General features: G+C 43.5%; 1 protein-coding gene, 1 long non-coding RNA gene and 1 pseudogene across 8 annotated transcripts in view; 2 read left to right on the top strand and 1 right to left on the bottom strand.

Annotated features, from left to right (window-relative positions):
• Positions 1–20,083, top strand: part of PIP5K1C (phosphatidylinositol-4-phosphate 5-kinase type 1 gamma) — a 593,211-nt gene that overhangs the window by 538,510 nt on the left and 34,618 nt on the right. The window lies entirely within an intron of this gene.
• LOC138786002 (uncharacterized) lies at positions 967–19,653 on the bottom strand. The gene is made up of 3 exons (XR_011362175.1): positions 19,579–19,653; positions 1,977–2,192; positions 967–1,222 (listed from the first exon to the last, which is right to left on the bottom strand). It is a non-coding gene; the product is annotated as an uncharacterized lncRNA (long non-coding RNA).
• LOC138787696 (U2 spliceosomal RNA) lies at positions 7,201–7,288 on the top strand (annotated as a pseudogene).

Genomic DNA, 20,083 nt, shown 5'->3' with positions numbered 1-20,083 from the left:
CGTGTTAGGAGTTAATCTACAAACAGTGTGACAGGTAATATCACTAGCTTATACTTTTCAATTCTCTTTATATAATGTTGTACTATCTGGGCACTTGCACTTTAGGATTGTAGTGGTGTATGGAGGTTAGTTAGCACTTTGGCGAAGGGCAGTGCAATAGACATTGGAGTCTTAACATTGTTTTCCCATTGTGGTTTGTGATTTGGCATCTGCCTTGTATATGCGCCCTCCTATGTTATAATCATGTGGCTGTGATGTTGGATCCTGTGTGAAGAATTATTTTACTCCATTCTGTGTGAATTTTATTATGTAGTTGATTATTTAATAAAGCATTGTATTTGGATTATATAAGTGTTGTAGCCCTTCTTTGTAGGATACCTATTTCCTGATTATGCCCAAAATACACAGAAGAAAAGAGTGGCCTTTGTACTGGTCAAAAAACAACTACAAGGGTTATATTTTAAGAGAAGACACTTTTTTTTAAATCCCCCCCCCCCCCCAAGAAGCCGTTAATTGGTATGATCAAAAGGGTCTGAAGTGACAGGGTCAGATGTATTTCTAGGAGGTTTAGTCTGAATTGCTCAGGTTTAGGGACTAGGTTTGTTAACCTGGTCAAAATAGAAGAATGGGGGAGGGGAGGTAAGGGATGCTGAGGGAAGGGGTTATAGTTTTTTTTGTTTGTTTATAAGTTGTATTGTAATCAAGGCGATTTTACCTTTTTTGCTGCCTGAGGCGAGAATTTACCCCCCCCCCCCCCCCCACACACACACACTGAAGATCATAAGTAAGTAGACCGGATCCTCTGATTGTAATACTAATTTTATCTAAATGGTTTTCAGGATCATATCATGGAATATAATTAATCAAAAGAACAGTTATCTGGGGCTACTTGAAGAATTATCTCCCAGCAATTGTGAGTCTTAAAGAAACACATCTAACCAAAAACACTTTTTAACTCTGGTACCACTCCTTTTATTCATATTATTCAATCGGCTTTACTGTGTTAATCCACAAGAAGATAGAGTAGAGGTGAAGGGATCAAAGGATGCTATGTTTTTTTTCATGCTGTGGTTAAGGGTCTTGAGTGTATTCTGGTTTTCATATATATTCTGTCCCTGTATACTGTATTGGATCTCTTATTTGAATATGCAAAGGATTTCTTAGGCTTAGGTATAAGGTGAAAACTTAGGTACATTGGGGAAAAAGGAATTGAAGAGGCCTCCTGGTGTTCCACATTTAGAGAGATTAGCTAAGGAATATAGATTCAGAGATGTCTGAAGATAAAGGCACCCAACTAGTAAAACGTTTTCTAGAATATATGTGATGCTTACAAATGACAATATGTCACACAAGATTAAGAAGGTGAAATACTTGACAAAAACTATTTCTGGCCATAGTCCAATATTGGTAGAGATAGACACTTCACTGAATATTATTGTTTGCACTATTCACCCACAATGGTTTGAGCTTATTGATCAAAAAGAGGTAATAGGGAAAGATATAGAAGATATATGGAAAATAAATTTGAACCCAGCTTCATGGGATTGCATGAAATCAGTTATTAGAGGGGGGAATTTTAGAGTCATTACTTAAAAAAAGGGTTTTAAAATTAAAGAAACTTCTCTAAATGAAAGGTGGGGGAGCATGAAAAAGAATACAAAGAGACACGCACACAAAAATCAGTTGAAAGGTTGAGATCCTCTCAGAAGGAATTAAATTCATATCTAGTAGAAAAGGCTAACAATCAAGTAGCATTTGTGGCAAGAAAGAAATATCAGGGGGTCAGGAGTCCAAATTGTGGCTTTAATTAAGAATTAGGAAGAATCCAGGAAAATTCAAGCTTTGGGAACAGCTGAAGTGAGGTATAATAAACCAAATAGAACAGATTGTGACCCAAATTAGAGAGTTTTTAAGGGGGTATATTCCACTGAATGTAAATATACTGAGGAAGAGCATACATTTTTTGGAAAGGATACATTTAAAGAAAGAAGTCAGGAACAAAGGGAAGAACTGGAAGCCCCCATTTCTTTGGAAGCACAAGATTCCACTCCTGGGAATTCTTTACTCGGCTTGGATGGACGGACTTTCTTTTGAGTTATGCGAAATCCACAGGGATATTATTTTACCAGCTCTCCTGGAAGTCCTGCCTCAGTCAATTGAAACTGGACAGTTACCTCCTTCAATGAGAGAGGCTAAAGAAAAGAAACAAAAAAAACATAGTTTGGAGGTAGAATCTAACAGGCCCATTTTGTTAATAAACACTCATGTTAAGATATTCACAAGGGTGCTGGCTGATAGATTGAATAAAGTTATTAATGGTATTATTTATGAAGATCAATTTGGGCTTATTCCAGGACATACGGTCATCATATTAGAAGATTATTTGAAAATTTGCAGTTTGCCCAGGTTCCTGACTCCCATTCCAACCTGTCTTTTGATGCTACTTAGACATTAGACAGGGTGGAGTGGGAGTTCTTGTGGGGACTTTTGAACAAGTTTGGCTTTGGTCAGAGATTTGTTGGAATGATAAAATTATTATACACAAATGTTACAGCAGCAGTATTGGTTAATGGGTCGGTGTCTGAGCCTTTTCCCCTTAGTCGAGGCAGGGGTTCCCCCTCTTCCTTTTGCTCTTCGCACTTTGTATTGCACTCATGGCTAGTTTGTTTTGTGATCATTTAGTAATTGATCGGCGAGGGGTGGAGGGGACAGGGTGTCTCTCTATGCTGATGATGTATTAATGTTCCTGAAGAATCCCCAGCTGGTTGTACCTAGAGTAATACATCTTATAGATCAGATAGGCGTATTCCCAGGACTTCAAATAAACTGGTCTAAATCTATATTAATGACCCGGCTGATAATCTGGATCTTAGATTCCCCCGTTGGAGACTTTCGAAGTAGGAGGAAGATTTAAAGCTTAGAGGAGTATAATGAATTGAATGATAGGGTCATAGATGAACAGCAGAAAGTGGAAATCTGGCAAAGATTAGCTATTTCAAAAGTGGATAGAATGGTTCTATTGAGATATATCTGTTTGCCAAAACTCCTTTATGTCTTTAGAGCTAACCCAATGTGGATAGGGGATAAAATATTAAGGAGAATTAGGTCAATGATAAATGCCCTGATATGGGGCCGAAAAATTATGAGACTGAAACTAGATATCTTAACAGTAGAAAAGGGGGAAAGAGGATTGGGGCTTTCAGATTTTAAGGGATTTTACCTTGCCTCTTTAATATATTTGGTAAATTACTGGCAAAAGAGAAAAGACAGGGTCCCTAATATATGATATTTTTCAACAATTAGTGGCGGATGTGTTGGAATCTGGAATATGAGGTAAAGGGCCTATGGTAAAAGCTCTAGTTAAGCTATCTAGTTCTAGTTAAGAATAGAAGAGTACTTGGATATAACTCTAAACTTAGATGAAGTTAAGCAATTAGGGGTAGTGGAGGGGCTAGTAAAGGCCGGGATAGTAAAGTAAAGTGACCTAATAGTACAGGAGATCTGTAAAAAAAATAGGTGGTCAGGATCAAATTTAGTTAACCCAATAATCTTTGGTTTGATTATAGGAGATTATATAATGCGCTGTCAAAGACCTGTAGATTATCCCCGATTATCTGTTTTAGGGGCAGTGCCAAAGTCAGAACACACCATCTCACCTTCTGCTTTAAGAGAATTCCCCAAGTCCCAAAGAATGCCAAATATGTGTACTCAGATGTTTCAGGGTCCACAGATTGTGGTCTCTTGGCCTTGCATAAGCGAGGTGCTCAGTAGGGACATTTAGAGAGTCTGTTATGCATTGTGTAGGCAATACAGCTATGTATGCCAAATTGGTCACAGGTTGAAAGTTGTGCCATGTTGGCCACATTAATATTTAAGAAATGTTCCTGGTAATTACATCATGTATTTTGCAGTAAAACTGCCTATTGTTATAGAGGGAGGTGGTTAGTTTTGTTGGGGTTTAGTGTATTAAAAACACACCACTATTGTGATTGCTACTGTTGTCTTTTATAAAGGATCATGTTTAGTGACAATTTTATGCAGAAAATGTATTGGATACTACTTCCTATGTTCTATCTAGAGGACGTCTTTCTAGGGACTTCTTGTTCAAAGGACACTATATAGATTTACAATGCCAGAACTCTTCTTTTATCTCGTCACCACTACAGCAGTCACCAGACTCTAGTTTACAGGTATTTACAGGATAACTGTAATATGGGCTCTGTGTCAAGTGACTTTAAAAGTCAAAGGGGTACTCTGAACCAGAATGGATGCTGACTACAAGTGGCTTACCAAGGACTTTAAGAGTGTTTCTCATTGAGCAGAAGACCATTCCACTTTATAACTTATGTTTCTATTTATCATAATATTTATGCCTATTGCACTTTATTTGTGAATATTGTGTTGTTATATTTCATAGAAGGTATAAGCGTTGTATTTGAGAAAGAAATCTGCAGTCGATAGATTTCTGTCTGGTGGTGGTTTCGAAGGTACTCCACAGATAAGACTTCTACCAGTTGTAACAGAAGTTTGAGTAAATTAACTGTTGAACCATAATAGCTCAACTCATTGTAGGCTGATTTCTACTGCACCTCAGCAACACCAAGGATGTCACTGAGATAACTTTAGACAACAGTATTAGGAAGCTGGACCCTGGGAAAACTACAAGATCCATCAATACCGCCAATACTTGGGGGCAGCCCTTCTTTAACGTCTGTGGTCGATCTTCCCAGGAGAGAGAGTTATAGAAAAATACCTCCTTAATAACTGGGTTGATTTCACACAGGAGAGCTGTGGATGTTGGAGAATCACTCATGTATAATGAGTCATTGTGATCAACATGCTGTCCACAGCTCTCTTCAGTTAAATTAAGCCAGCGAGTCACCTGTCAGATTACCTCAGGTGACCTGTTCTAACACTGTGTCTAGCAGCAGAATAATTGTGTCATTGACCAAGGCACTTCATCCTCTTCCAGACATGGTTCAACCTTCTATAACCCTCTCTAAACCTGTCTCTCTCTGCCTCTAGCTATCTCTCTCTAGCTAGTATAAATGTAAATGTTCAGTTCACTGCACAGGAGCTGACATGCAAATATATATATATATAAATATATATATAGAGAGAGAGAGAGAGAGATTGATTGCAGGGAGAGGGCCCTTGTAGCCATTTGCTGTCTGCAAGGGATTATGTTTAACCCATTGCAATCTGGCTCTTTCTCTAATAAGCTACATAAGCCTGAGTGGAATCCTGGTCCTCCTCCAAGGTCTGAACCACACGGCTGTATCCGTACAGTAGCATGAACAATTAAACTGTTTCAGAGCTCAGCATCATAACGATAAAGTACGCGACGTCTGTGATTTTGGCCCATAGCACACCTTAGTAGCTATTTGTAGGTACTTATGCAGAGAGAGGTTCATCAAGGAGTTAATGTTATCCACATTAGAACTAAAGGACTGGGAGGACCACAAAGATGCAGACTGGGCAAGTATCAGTTCAGAATTCTTCCTCATATGAGGCCCTTCTTCTGTGTCAATGGCCATTCTAAGCTGAAGGTGCTTGCCCTCGTCAAATTGCAGACTGCTACGCGGCTTAACGCCCGGCAAGTACTGACATGGAAAACTGGCTAGAAATTCCAGGTGTCATTGACTCATATGTTGATGGACTCTTTGATGGAATATTTTTTCAACCTTAACTATCTTACTCTTTAAGAAACCAGTCAGGCAGCAGTGAGAGTTGTGGGAGTGTCACTATATGAAGTTATACCCCAGTTCTCTGTATGGAGCTTAGCAGCACACGCTGCTCAACACAGCATCCAGCCACCCCCCTTCAGTCCATTCTAAATGCAGCTACCAGACTTATCTCCCTGTCCAGCTGATAAACTAATGCCTCTTCCCTGTGCTAGTCACTACACTGGCTGTCTATTCTGTAAAAAGTACAATATACCTGGTACTGTAGTTTGTCACATTGCTGATCGGGTTGACAGATTACTGGGAGGGGCTGGTGAAGACCCAGCGGTCATAGTGCACATTGGCACCAACTCACTAGAAAAATAGAGAGCACCAACAGGCGCACATAGCGTGAGACTGCAAGCAATAGTGATAAATAAAATGGTTAACTTAGCCACTTACCTCTGTCGTGCTTCGAGTTTATTTTTGTTAAAATGACATTTTTATTGTGATGTTAGGTGATAGTATGAGAAGTCTGTGTTTTTTAGGCTATACAGTGGTGCCTTGGATTACGAGCATAATTTGTTCCAGGACCTTGTAATCCAAATCCACTCTTAAACCAAAGCAAATTTTCCCATAAGAAATCATAGAAATGAAGACAATTGGTTCCACACCCCAAAAATAAGGATTTATTATTCTGAATAACATGTAAAACAAATGAAACAAACATTCAGCAGAATATGTGATATTATAAGTTACTGTACAGTAATGCAGAGGATGGGAAACACAAGGACAGAGATTGCAGGGAGCATGAAGGAATGAACAGGGCAGATGTGGGCACATATGCAGCACTCTCTGTCCAGAGAGAGAGAGGGGGTTACAGCTATGAAGAGATTATCTCCACAGTCCTGTCCCCTGATGCAAGCCTCAGCCTGAAGTGGATCTGCTATGATTTGGAAGGTGAGGGAGACTTCCAGGGTCAGAGTACAGGGCTGTAGACCACACTATGCAGACCATGACCCTCCTCCACTCACGCTCCCACCCAGTACAGGGAGCTCTTAAACCAAAACAATGCTCTTAAACCAAGTCACAATTTTGAAAAACTGTGAGCTCTTAAACCAAAATGCTCTTAAACCAAGGTACCACTGTAAATTATAAAACTTTAAGACATTGGGGGAGATTTATCAAACTGGTGTAAAGTAGAATTGTCTTAGTTGCCCCCAGCAACCAGATTCCACCTTTTATTTTTTTTAAAAACCTGTGAGAAATGAAAAGTAAAATCTGGTTGCTAGGAGCAACTAAAACAATTCTACATTACACCAGTTTGATAAATCTCCCCTATTGTTTATATTTTTTTATATTTTATATTTATATTGTTTATATTTTTATGTAAGAACCAATGAGAAATTTTTCTCGGGAGTTTCAAAATTCATTCTCCGATTTTAACCTATAAATCCTTTCACTGTCTGTATATGTTTTATGGATCTGACAAAGAGAACGACCTTGAAATGTGTTATCCACAAATAAAACTTGTTATATGGCTTCTCGGCCTTTTGGCTAAGATCAGTGTAGTATCTGTTCTTATCAGTTTAACCCTTTAACAACGCATGTTGGGTATACCCGTCATGCCGCCGTTAAGGAGATGCAGAGAGGGCTCCCGCTGCTGTTTTGTACAGCCAGGGACCGCGTGCATTATATGTATATGTTTATACTTATGGATAAACATAAGTATACAAATGCTAGAAGCCTCACTAATAAAGCTCAGGAATTAGAACTGATAATGTTGGAAGAGGAATACAATATAGTGGGGATAAGCAAGACATGGCTGGATGATAGCTATGACTGGGAGGTTAATCTGCAGGGTCAAAGCCTGTTCAGAAATGACTGTACAAATAAGAAAGGGGGAGGGGTCTGCCTATACAGTATGTTAAATCCTGCCCATTCTGCAGGAGGGTGGAAGCATTTATGTGTTGATAATGTGGAGTATCTTTGGGTGGAAATAAGGGGAGAAAGGAAGCATAATAAAATCCTTATAGGAATGAGTTATAAGTCTCCAAGTATAGGGGAAAAGGCAGAAAATCTCCTAATGAGACAAATGAGGAAGCATTATTATGGGAGACTTTAACTACACCAATATAATCTGGAAAGCAGAAACCTGCAGCTACTGCAAAGGAAGCAGGTTTTTGGAAATATTAAAATAAAGTTACCTTTCCCAAATAGTGCAGGAACAAACAAAAGGAAGGGGCAATTCTGGACCTGATTTTAACCAATAGGCCAGAAAGGTAGAAGTGGGGGTCACCTAGGTAATAGTGACAACAACACAATGGGGGAATTTATGAAAACCGGTGTACAAGTATGCCGCTCTTATATAAGGCTCAGCCCCCGTCCCCCCCGGCAGGATTCACTAAGAAGCACACGCCTCTTAGTGTATTCGACCAGCCGGGCGCCCGAGCCTGTGCCTAGTGTACTAAATCTACACTTGCTTCCAGCAGGTGTAGATTTGGATTATAATTTAAGCCTGTGGGAATAAATGTAATAGAAATAGGAGATAACCAATGTGGTTAACTACAGTTTTTAGGGATGCAATAAATGAATAAATAAAAAAAAAGACTACTAAAACAAGTGTAACTTGAACAATTATAGGTAGAAGAATATATTGTAAAATAAAAGAAGTAAAAATTGCAACAGAAAGAATTACTACAGAAAGTAAGAATCCCAAAATGTTCTTCCCCATATAAATAATAGGAGACTTAAAACTGAAAATGTTGGGTGTTCTGGTGGAGGGGGATGAGGAAAAGCCTGGTCTACTAAATACATTCTTCTCTACTGCATTCACGGGGAGAATCCTATAACATAACATGACTAGTGATGATGTAAATCCTTCCATAAATCTCACCTGCCTAACACAACAAGAAGTGAGGTGACACCTTAAAAACATTAAGATCCATAAATCCATAAAGGTATCCATCCTAGAAATTAAAGGACAACTCCGGCCAAAAGTATTTTTTAATATGTTATTACTTATGGAAAGTTAGACAAATTCCTAATGTACAATAATTATGGGAAATGCACATATAGGGCTTTTTCCCTTAATTTAGTAGATCATGGAGTGTTTAAATTCTCTCAAATACCGTGATGTAACGAATCAGATGTAATTCCTATGGAGTGTCCAGCAGGGGACGCACTATATGTAGAAGTCTATGGACTGTATTAAAGTATATAGACTATATACTATAAGAGTATGTAATGTAAAAAAAACCCAACACTTTACTAATGGACTATGTGTATGGAATAATTTGGGGAGCAAGGACACTTGCTCCCAGGCCCGGACTGGCAATCTGGCAGATCGGGCAAATGCCCGCTGGGCTGCCCAGATTGTCAGTCTGTGGGCCGCGGGGCTTTGACAGTGTGTGACAGTTTGGTGTCCGACAGCGGCCCAAAGCAGCTGATTAAGCCGCCGCAATGGTGCTGCTTAAGTAGCTTCTTCGGGCTGTTGCCGGAGTCAGGGCCAAACTGTCACACACTTATCACTGCACTTCTGTGTGTGCAGTGGGTGGCGCTGTCTGCTGGGCCCAGCCTCGCTCTGGGAATACATACAGGGCCCCCTGTGCTGAGAGAAAAGTAGCATCCCGGGCCGGCACAGGCAAGTGACGTCATGCATCGGGCGCATATTTAAGCCAGAGGAGAGCGACAGCCTGGGAGCCATGTCCCCGACCCCTCTCCATAGTTGCCAATAGTACCGACTCCCGGGTATGTCCGGTAAGCCCCGCCCCCTCCGCGGTAAGCTCCGCCCCCGATGCCCACCAGCAGAGTACACAGAGCCAGAGGAGGAAAGATGCCATGGACAACTGGAAGGGTGGTAAGTATAATGGGGTCACTCAGCCTCCCTAGTATGATGTATAATGGGGTCACCAGCCTCCCTAGTATGATGTATAATGGGGTCACCAGCCTCCCTAGTATGATGTATAATGAGGTCACCAGCCTCCCTAGTATGATGTATAATGGGGTCACCAGCCTCCCTAGTATGATGTATAATGGGGTCACCAGCCTCCCTAGTATGATGTATAATGAGGTCACCAGCCTCCCTAGTATGATGTATAATGGGGTCACCAGCCTCCCTAGTATGATGTATAATGGGGTCACTCAGCCTCCCTGACATCCTGTATAATGGGGTCACCAGCTTCCCTGGCATCCTGTATAATGGGGGTCACTCAGCTTCCCAGCATCCTGTATAATGGGGTCACCCTGCTTCCCTGGCATCCTGTATAATGGGGTCTCTCAGCCTCCCTGGCATCCTGTATAATGGGGTCACTCAGCTTCCCTGGCATCCTGTATAGTGGGGTCACTCAGCTTCCCAGGCATTCTGTATAATGTGGTCACTCAGCTTCCCTAGCATCCTGTATAATGGGGTCACTCAGCTTCCCTGGCATCCTGTATAATGGGGGTCACCAGCTTCCCTGGCATCCTGTATAATGGGGTCACTCAGCTTCTCTAGCATCCTGTATAATGAGGTCACTCAGCTTCCCTGGCATCCTGTATAATGGGGGTCACCAGCTTCCCTTGCATCCTGTATAATGGGGTCACTCAGCTCCCCTGGCATCCTATATAATGGGGTCACCCAGCTTTCCCAGCATCCTGTATAATGGGGTCTCTCAGCCTCCCTGGCATCCTGTATAATGGGGTCACTCAGCTTCCCTGGCATCCTGTATAATGGGGTCTCTCAGTTTTCCTAGCATCCTGTATAGTAGTTGGTATAATGAGCGGCCCCCAGTGTCAAACACCCCCCACCCCCGCCGGTCTCAAAGTGGTCCCCACACCTGCAGGGACTCACCCTAACCTGCTACTCCTCACCCAGCCCCATCCTAGGGGACAGCGTCTCAGAGCTGCCGAAGAGGGACAGCACCATATTGCCGGGACTGGTGAGCATGTTGGGGGGGCCCCCATATATTTTTTTTTGCTATGGGGCCCCATGAATCCTAGTTACGCCCCTGTCAGAGAGGATGGGAGGAAGTTACCTACTATAGGGGCACTATTGGGGGGAGTAAATAGTATATCTGGCAGTACAAGGAGGAGTTACCTACTATTGGGGAAACTATTATAAGAGGCCCAGTTGAAATGAAAGGAAAACTGCTATAATTGAAGCTGCTGATGGCTCCTGGTAGCCCCTTACCTCCTCTTCCCAGCTTCGCTCCTCCGATGCTTGGATAAATCACAATGTTTTTTTGAACTTTAATCCTAATCTGTAAATTAGTCTTACGTATGAGTGTAGGAGACAACATGCAGGGGCAAATGGTGCAGTGGGGCCCAGGAACGCCCACAGGGCTCCTAACATACTAATGTACAGATTTCTTTAGCAATGTGATGTACAAGCATCAGGTAAGAGGCTTTAACTAGTATATGGGGGGATTACCTACTATAGGGGGCACTATTGGGGGATATACTATTTGGGACACTATTATAGTAGCACTCTGGAATTAAGGTTGATTTAATACTGCATGGGCAACAGAAGGGGGCGTTATAACCATTTGGGGCACTATGGATGGGCAGCTTGTATAGAGGTAGGTAGGTGGTGTCATGAACAGAGCCTAATGTGTCTGACAGATTCTGTGGAGATGAGTGGTGACCAGAAGACGTCATCATGACAGCCGGGGCCAAGTGGGGAAAACAACCAAAGAGGAAGACGCCAATAAGGGAAGACTTCACATGTGAGTCACTGAGTGTACTGTAACTGTGCTGTAATATGCTGACTGTATGGAGGTATACATGGTCTGCATACAGTGTATAACTGTTAGTCATTAGGTGGTGGTAATATGAGGTCATGGTATGGCGGTGTTATTTGCTCCCCCCCCATCCTTTATAGTGCATTTCAACCTCAGGTAGGGAGTTGGTGCACTATAAAGAATAGGGTTAAGAGGTGTTAAACTGTATAGTTATTGGGGAAGATTTATGAAAGGGTGTAAATATACAACTGGTGTAAACTGCCCATAACAGCCAATCACAGCTCAGCTTTCAACTCTGGTACAATGTAAGAGGAGCTGTGATTGGTTGCTGTGGGCAGTTTACACCAGCCAATATTCATTTTTTTAGGGGTCTGGGGTCATTCCTTAATGATCTGGGATAGGAGAGTGACTCGGATGAGAGAAGGCGTCACCTGTGAGTCCCCGGCCGTCACTATCCGCTCTCCTGACCTCTGTTATAGGGAATATCTGTGCCCCCCATGAGGTAACAATTCTGGAGAATCCTACATTAGAGCTTGGTGTTGTTCTCTCAGGCCTGGTCTACATGGAGAGTGACACAAGAATAGAACATTCTATAACACTCTATGTATCCCAGGCCTGACTGACATCTGGTTGTTACCCATCCTCTGTTTAATAAGATGTGTCCCCACAGTCTGATACTGTCAGTGATGATTGGATGGGTCAGTGTATAGGGACCAGGGAACAATTTCCAGGAAGAATAACAGGGGAACTGCACAATACAAAGGTAGGGAGGAAAGATGCCCCTGAATTATTTCAGTAGTGTAACTTTAGGCCATGTTCACACATGGTATAACACCTGCCATTCTGTGACCTGGGCGGGTCACAGAACGGCCGGTGTTACTGCTGATCTTCATTTCTGGTGAATTCAGATGCGGGGGCACCCATGTGCCCCACATCCCAATTCACCGCTGCACACAATGAAGCATGCAGCCAGAGCCGCACGCTCCATTGTGTGAACTGGCATGTGGCCGCTATTCAATGTGTGTATATGCTCCGGCCAGCATTCTATTCATTCCAACACAAAGTATGTTTTCGCATAAATCACGGCCGTTGTTGCAATTTGTGATTTATGCTAAACATACGTTGCGTGAACATGGCCATAAGATGAAGCTCTCCTGGGGCTCTGCTTTTCCTGAAGAATAGTTTACAGGGCAGAATACTGTGGCTTTTATTAGTATGAATCATAAGACAGATGACAGGAGAGCAAACAGATAATCTATAATTGTTCAGTATTTTGTTTCTGATCACATCTGTATACTCTTATATAGTCTGCAGGGTGATAATACTGCGCACACCTGGTATCTGATTATATCTGAAAAATTTTCTACGTGGCACAGTTGGTGCAATGGGTGCAGGGAGACTTGTATGTGGGCTGGTGGGGTGTGTGTGCCAGGGCTGCTTTTCAGTCCCAGTCCAGCCCTGCTTGCTCCCCAAATGGAGGGCGCTGAGCAAGAAGGGAGAGAGGTGCCAGTGCATCTAACTTCCTCCTCCCTCCCTCCCTGTTGCAGTGGGACAGAAAGACACTACTACTCCTCCCATCATCTGCTCATAGTAAGTGCAGCGGGTGTGGGGTGGGTGGGGGCTATATCGGCTGAGGGGCGGGCTTGGTGCTGGGGATTTACTATGAGCAGATGATGGGAGAAGTAGTAGTGTCTTTCTGTCCCACTGCACCAAGCAGGGAGGGAGGAGGTAGTTAGATGCACCAAAACCTCTCTCCCTCCCTGCTCGGTGCCCTCCATTTGGGAGGCAAGTGTTCTTGCTCCCCAAATTATTCCATATACATAGTCCATTAATAAAGTGTAGTTTTTACATGACGTTACATACTCTTCTATATACTTCAATACAGTCCATCGACATTCTACATATAGTGGGCCCCCTGCTGAACACTCCATAGGAATTACACCTGATTTGTGACGTCACGGTTTTTGAGAGAATTTAAACACTCCATGATCTACTAAGTAAAGGGAAATAGCCCTATATGTGCATTTCCTATAATTAATGCACATTAGGAATTGTGCATTGATTTTTTTTTTTCCCATTGTTTACCTTTCTTTTATTATTTTTCATATTTAGGCTATGTTCACACTGCTTATGAATCCGTCCGTAGATCATACGCCGCCGTATAGTGCGGCTGAAACTATGGGCGTGGGAAAAATAGACATGCGGCCGGATGCGTACGAACCGCGAACATACGCCCGCAGTACAGTTATGTTTCCCTAGCTTGTTTCAAAGCGATCTGAGGCAGGTCATTTACTTGGAAATCTTCGCCCAGCCCCATCAACCACGCAGAACCTTTTGGATCGAAAAATCAAGTTCAATTTGGCTGAAATAAGTACTTCGTACTGGACCGCATGGAAATCCACGGCCGTGAGTTTCAACATTTCCGTTCTCAAACAATTTCTCACAGCGCCGTATACGATCCGGCTATAAGCTCATACGTAGTGTGCACTGTGCGGGCGTATATCGTATACTTTCAAGCGAACGCATCAACCTCAAAACTATGTGCGTATATTCGCGGTTCGCACTACAGACGGATTCATACGCAGTGTGAACATAGCCTTAAACAGTAGACAACTGACAGATTCCATTTCACATTACTTAAATATTACAGTTCACTCCCCTTCCCTCCCTCTCCCTCTGCCATGGGGTGGAGAAAAAAAAAAAAAACCATGCAATAACCACTCCATTTTAATTTTTTTCCCCTCCTTTGTGCAGACACTGATCCATCACCAGTACATAGGCTCAAACTTTCTAACACATCCTTCCCACATCTCCTTTCTAGGAGGGGTAGCACTTATCAGGTTTCGGGAAATTACCAAACGGGCAAGAAATAATAATCTCAAGGTCTTTCTACAGTCTTTTTTACTTGCTTTCAATCCTGTATCCTTCCCTAATATGGCCATAGCTGGGCTGTATGGGGTAACGCACACATGGGACAGTTACTGTCCAGCCATTTCTTTATTTTCTTTAAGAGGACAGGAGTAAAATAAATTCTATGTACAATATTAAACTTTACAATTCTATGATTTCCGGATTTAGATGCCAAGTTTATTCCAGAGAGTATTTTGAGCCATTGGCTGTCTGTTAACCTCCCAATCTCTTCCTCCCATTTTTCCTTACTTCTTATTTTCACCTCTACTTTTCAATTGGGCGTATATATGTGCTATCACCTTTTTCCCTATATCTTGTCTCATAATACGATCGACCAAAAAATCATAATCAAATAACCCATTCTTCAAAATTGCTAGCTTCTTTAACGCAGTCCTTAAACGAAAATAATCAAATCATAGTGCCTCAGGAAGATCATATTCACTCTTTACCCTTTGAGGACCAGGCCCAAAATGACCCAGTGGACCGCGCAAATTTTGATCTTAGTGTTTCCGTTTTTCCCTCCTCCCCTTCTAAGAGCTCTAGCACTTTCAGTTTTTATCTACAAGGCCATGTAAGGGCTTATTTGTTACAGGAATAGTTGTACTTTGTAATGGCGTCATTCATTTTACCATAACATGTATGATGGAATTCCAAATATATTATTTATGAAGATATAAATAGGTGAAATCATAAAAAAGAATGCAATATGGTAACGTTTGGGGGGTTCCTGTGTCTACGTAATGCACTATATGGTAAAAGCGACATAATGCAATTATTCTATAGGTCAGCCCGAACACAACCATATGCAGGTTACACAGATTCTCTAATGTTATATATTTTTTTTAAATGAAATCCTTTTTTTTGGCAATTAATTATAAATAAAATGGGACTATTGTGACGCTTATAACGGTTTTATTTTTTCACCTATGGGGCTGTATGGGGTGTCATTTTTTCCGCCATGATCTCTAGTTTTTATTAATACGATATTTGTGAAGATCGGACGTTTTGATCACTTTTTATTAATTTTTTTTTATATATAATGTAACATAAAATCGGTAATCCGCGCACTTTTTTCCCTCTTTTCGTGTACGCCGTTTACCGTTTGCAATGACGCTTGTTATATTTTAATAGATCGGACAATTACGCACGCTACGGTATATTATATGTTTATTTGTTTATTTATTTTTATATGTTTTATTTATATAATGGGAAAGGGGGGTGATTTCAACTTTTATTGGGGGAAGGGCTTTGGGGTAGTGTATTAGTGTTTTTAACTTTTTTTTTTTTACACATTTGAAGTCCCTTTGGGGGACTTTTACATACATTAGTTTGATTTCTACACTGATGAATGCTATGCCATAGGCATAGCATTGATCAGTGTTATCGGCGATCTGCTCATTGAGCCTGCCTGTGGCCATAGGCATAGCATTGATCAGTGTTATCGGCGATCTGCTCATTGAGCCTGCCTGTGCAGGCTCAGTGCAGCAGATCGCCGATCGGACCGCAGGGAGGCAGGTAAGAGACCTCCGGCAGTCCGTTTTACCGATCGGGACCCCCGCAGTCACACTGCGGGGGTCCCGATCGGTAAGTGACAGGGGACTCGGCGACCGCGGCGTTTAAGGAGTTAATGACACGCGGCAGCGCGATCGCTGCAGCGTGTCATTACCGGTGAGGTTCCGGCTGCTGATTGCAGCCGGCCCCCACCTGCTAAGAAGCGCGCTCCGCTCCGGAGCACGCTTCATAGCGGGAAAAACACCCAGGGCGTACAGTTACGCCCTAGTTCGTCTGGGGACAGACTTCCATGGCGTAACTATACGCCCTGGGTCGTCTAAGGGTTAATTCAGGGCCATCTTAACAGCATTATGGGCCCCTGGGCAGAGGTGCGAATTGGGCCCCACCCCCCGCGGCCGCCGCCATCAAAACCCCCCATCTTTGCAACCCCGCCCCTAGCCAGTACAATTACGTACAATAAAAAATACAAATTATTGTTAACATAAACTTTAATTCACAACACAGTCTTTCAGCAGCACAAAAACAAAAAATAACCGTGCGTGCCGCACCAAACCAGACCAGGTTGGCTTCAAAGTATCCAAAAAACGCAATGGAGACAGCACTTCCAACAGCAATCTGCAACATATCTCACATATACAGAGGGGCAACAACATGACTATTATATATGAGAACCATGTTGTCTCCCTGTATGTATACTGTATAATACAATATACAGGGAAACAACATGGCTTATATATAGAGACGGGCAAAACAACATGTCTCATATATACAGAGGGGCAACAACATGACTATTATATTATATATAAACCATGTTGTTTCCCTGTATACAGAATACAGGGAAACAACATGGTTCATATATAATATAATAGTCATGTTGTTGCTCCTCTGTCTATATGAGACATGTTGTTTTGCCCTTCTCTATATATATGCCAGATAACAAGCAACAAATATTACCACCGCATACTGACTAATCCACTGTACACAGATCACTATCACCTCATCCAGTCATATAGAGGTACCCAGCTCTACACAGGTTCTGTACACCATATACATTACAGTGCAGATACATCAAGTGACTCACATGGGACATCTTCTCTGATCAGAGTTCTTCCCTTTTCATCTTCTTTTACATTTGCCCTGTGCCGTTATGAGAACTTCTCCGAGCCACAAATCCACAGAATCTGCCAGACAGACATATTAGGCTCCACACTCTGTCACCATCCTCATCTCTCTACACACTGCACATCTGTATTGGCCCCTTATAGATAGCTCCCCCTGTATTACCCCCTTATAGATGGCTTCCCCCTGTATCCCCCCCCCCTTATAGATGGCTCCCCCCTGTATCCCCCCCTTATAGATGGCTCCCCCTGTATCCCCCCGTATAGATGGCTCCCCCTGTATTACCCCCTTATAGATGGCTCCCCCCTGTATTACCCCCTTATAGATGGCTCCCCCCTGTATCCCCCCCCCCGGATAGATGGCTCCCCCCTGTATCCCCCCCGTATAGATGGCTCCCCCCTGTATCCCCCGTATAGATGGCTCCCCCGTTTTCCCCCCTTATAGATGGCTCCCCCCTGTATCCCCCCTATAGATGGCTCCCCCGTATTCCCCCCATATAGCTGGCTCCCCCCTGTATCCCCCCTATAGATGGCTCTCCCCTGTATCCCCTCTATAGATGGTTCCCCCCTGTATCCCCCCGTATCCCCCCCCCTCATATAGATGGCTCCCACCTGTATCCCCTCTTATAGATGGCTCCCCCCAGTATCCCCCCCTCGTATAGATGGCTCCCCCCTGTATCCCCCCCTCTCGTATAGATGGCTCCCCCCGTATCCCCCCTATAGATGGCTCCCCCTGTATCCCCCCCCCCCTCGTATAGATGGCTCCCCCCTGTATCCCCCCCTATAGATGGCTCCCCCCTATATCCCCCCTATAGATGGCTCCCTCCTGTATCCCCCCTATAGATGGCTCCCCCCTGTATCCCCCCTATAGATGGCTCCCCCTGTATCCCCCCTATAGATGGCTGCCCCCTGTATCCCCCCCTATAGATGGCTCCCCCCTGTATCCCCCCCTATAGATGGCTCCCCCCTGTATCCCCCTATAGATGGCTCCCCCCTGTATCCCCCCTATAGATGGCTCCCCCCTGTATCCCCCTATAGATGGCTCCCCCTGTATCCCCCCTATAGATGGCTCCCCCCTGTATCCCTTCCTATAGATGGCTCCCCCTGTATCCCCCCTATAGATGGCTCCCCCTGTATCCCTCCCTATAGATGGCTCCCCCCTGTATCCCCCCTATAGATGGCTCCCCCGTATTCCCCCCTTATAGATGGCTCCCCCTGTATCCCCCCTATAGATGGCTCCCCATGTATCCCCCCTATAGATGGCTCCCCCCTGTATCCCCCCTATAGATGGCTCCCCCTGTATCCCCCCTATAGATGGCTCCCCCCTGTATCCCCCCCTATAGATGGCTCCCCCGTATTCCCCCCTTATAGATGGCTCCCCCCTGTATCCCCCCCGTATAGATGGCTCCCCTGTATTCCCCCCTTATAGATGGCTCCCCCCTGCACAGCAGATAAAAAAAACAAACACCCAACTCACCTACCAGCGCTCCCCCGTCGCTGCTTCCTCTCCTCTTCTTTCCCCGGCTGATGCGTCGCTCCCCGGTGGATTCTCCGGGAGCGCACACATCCGGAAGCTCACTGTGCGCCCAGGCCAGGACTTCCAGTACAGGAAGCCCCAGCGACGCGCACTGAGGTTCCTGATGCGTGCGCTCCCGGAGAATCCCCCGGGGAGCGACGCATCAGCCGGGGCCGGATTTCCTCTAGCGACCGCAAGCAAGAAAGTGCTTGCGGTCGCAAGAGAAGGGGAAGGGGGGGCGCGCAGGGCCGTCTTACCCATTGGGCATGGGAGGCGGCTGCCCGGGGACCCTTGCGTCCTAGGGAGCCGGCCCTGTCTTAATTACCTCCCAGTTCTTAACCTGCCCTCTGTTATACACATTACCCAAGTTCATAATACCTCTATTCTCCAGGCTTCTTATCACTCCAATCCTCCTCAGTTCCTCAAACCTAGTATTCCCCCATATCAGAGTAAACTCGAAGACCGACTTAAGTTTAAGCTCAGCACATTTTTTTATAAACTGCCATGTTTTCCCTAATGCAGATGTGTAATCAGCCGATTACAGGACCAAGAGTCGAATCCACACCAGGTATAATAAGCGCAGGAGTATTCAGATTTGCACACAGCGGTGCAACCAGGGATCATCCAGAGGTAGATGGCATAGTAAACATATACTCTTTATTGCAACGCGTTTCGGCCCTATATTGTCTAACATGGGCCTTTATCAAGCATACAGAGCAGACACTACATGAGCAATATATAGGCACATCCTAATGACATCGTATTGGGCTTCCGGGTCGGTGACCTCAGGAAGTCCTGGGACAGAGGTAAAGAAATATATGCACATGGCAGGTTGTCACTGTGTAAACAAAGGGCAAATAACATATGCAAAGTTCATCAGCCCATAAGTCCATGGGGTTCCGAAGTTCAAAAGTTCATAAATCATAAGTCCATGAATTCATAACCAGTTCTTACCAGTAAATCAATAGATAAATAAACAACCAACCAACCAACCGTATATCTCCACATAAATAAAGAGGTTAATCCATGCAAAGAAATGATTGTACAGATTAATCATAAAGTGTATGTAGTCACTAAAGTGCATGGTCTGTTTAGATAAACATGATTGTGTTCATATATAGGTAGAATTCATTGCTTACCGTGCTGGAGGACAATAACCCCCATCCTGGACTGATAAACAGGGCTCCAGTGGTGTGGGGGAACGGAGTGATCCTTCTAGTGTTTGACGTCATCACGTCAGAGCACGTTACGTTGGTGTAAAGATATGGTATTCCTGAAAGCTGGAGTAGTGTAGTGGTAAGTGAAAAGTCACTAGTAGAAGTTCTGGTGCATTTCAAAAGGGAATTTTTGTAAATAAGAGACATTAGCAAGGTTATAGCAACTGTATATATGATATGGAACAGATTGTGTATAAAAAAAATCTAGTTTTAATTAAAATTCGAGCTAAAAACGAGAAAGAATCATATATTAGAGCGCTGGTGCCATCTAGTGGGCAAAAGTGGTAATGCTTCGCTATTTTTTTTAAATATTTGCTATTTTTTAAAAGAAAATGAAACAGCATCATCACAGAAAAAAGGTGCATTTAGATGCGAGAGACCTAACTGCTTGTGTTGCACATGGAACCACTTCTTTCAAATCTCATAG

The sequence above is a fragment of the Dendropsophus ebraccatus genome, chromosome 3, assembly GCF_027789765.1.
Source record: "Dendropsophus ebraccatus isolate aDenEbr1 chromosome 3, aDenEbr1.pat, whole genome shotgun sequence".
In the NCBI taxonomy this organism is placed as follows: Eukaryota; Metazoa; Chordata; class Amphibia; order Anura; family Hylidae; genus Dendropsophus; species Dendropsophus ebraccatus.
The sequence above is the reverse complement of the archived record's forward strand: the minus strand, read 5'-3'. Positions and strand labels throughout refer to the sequence as shown.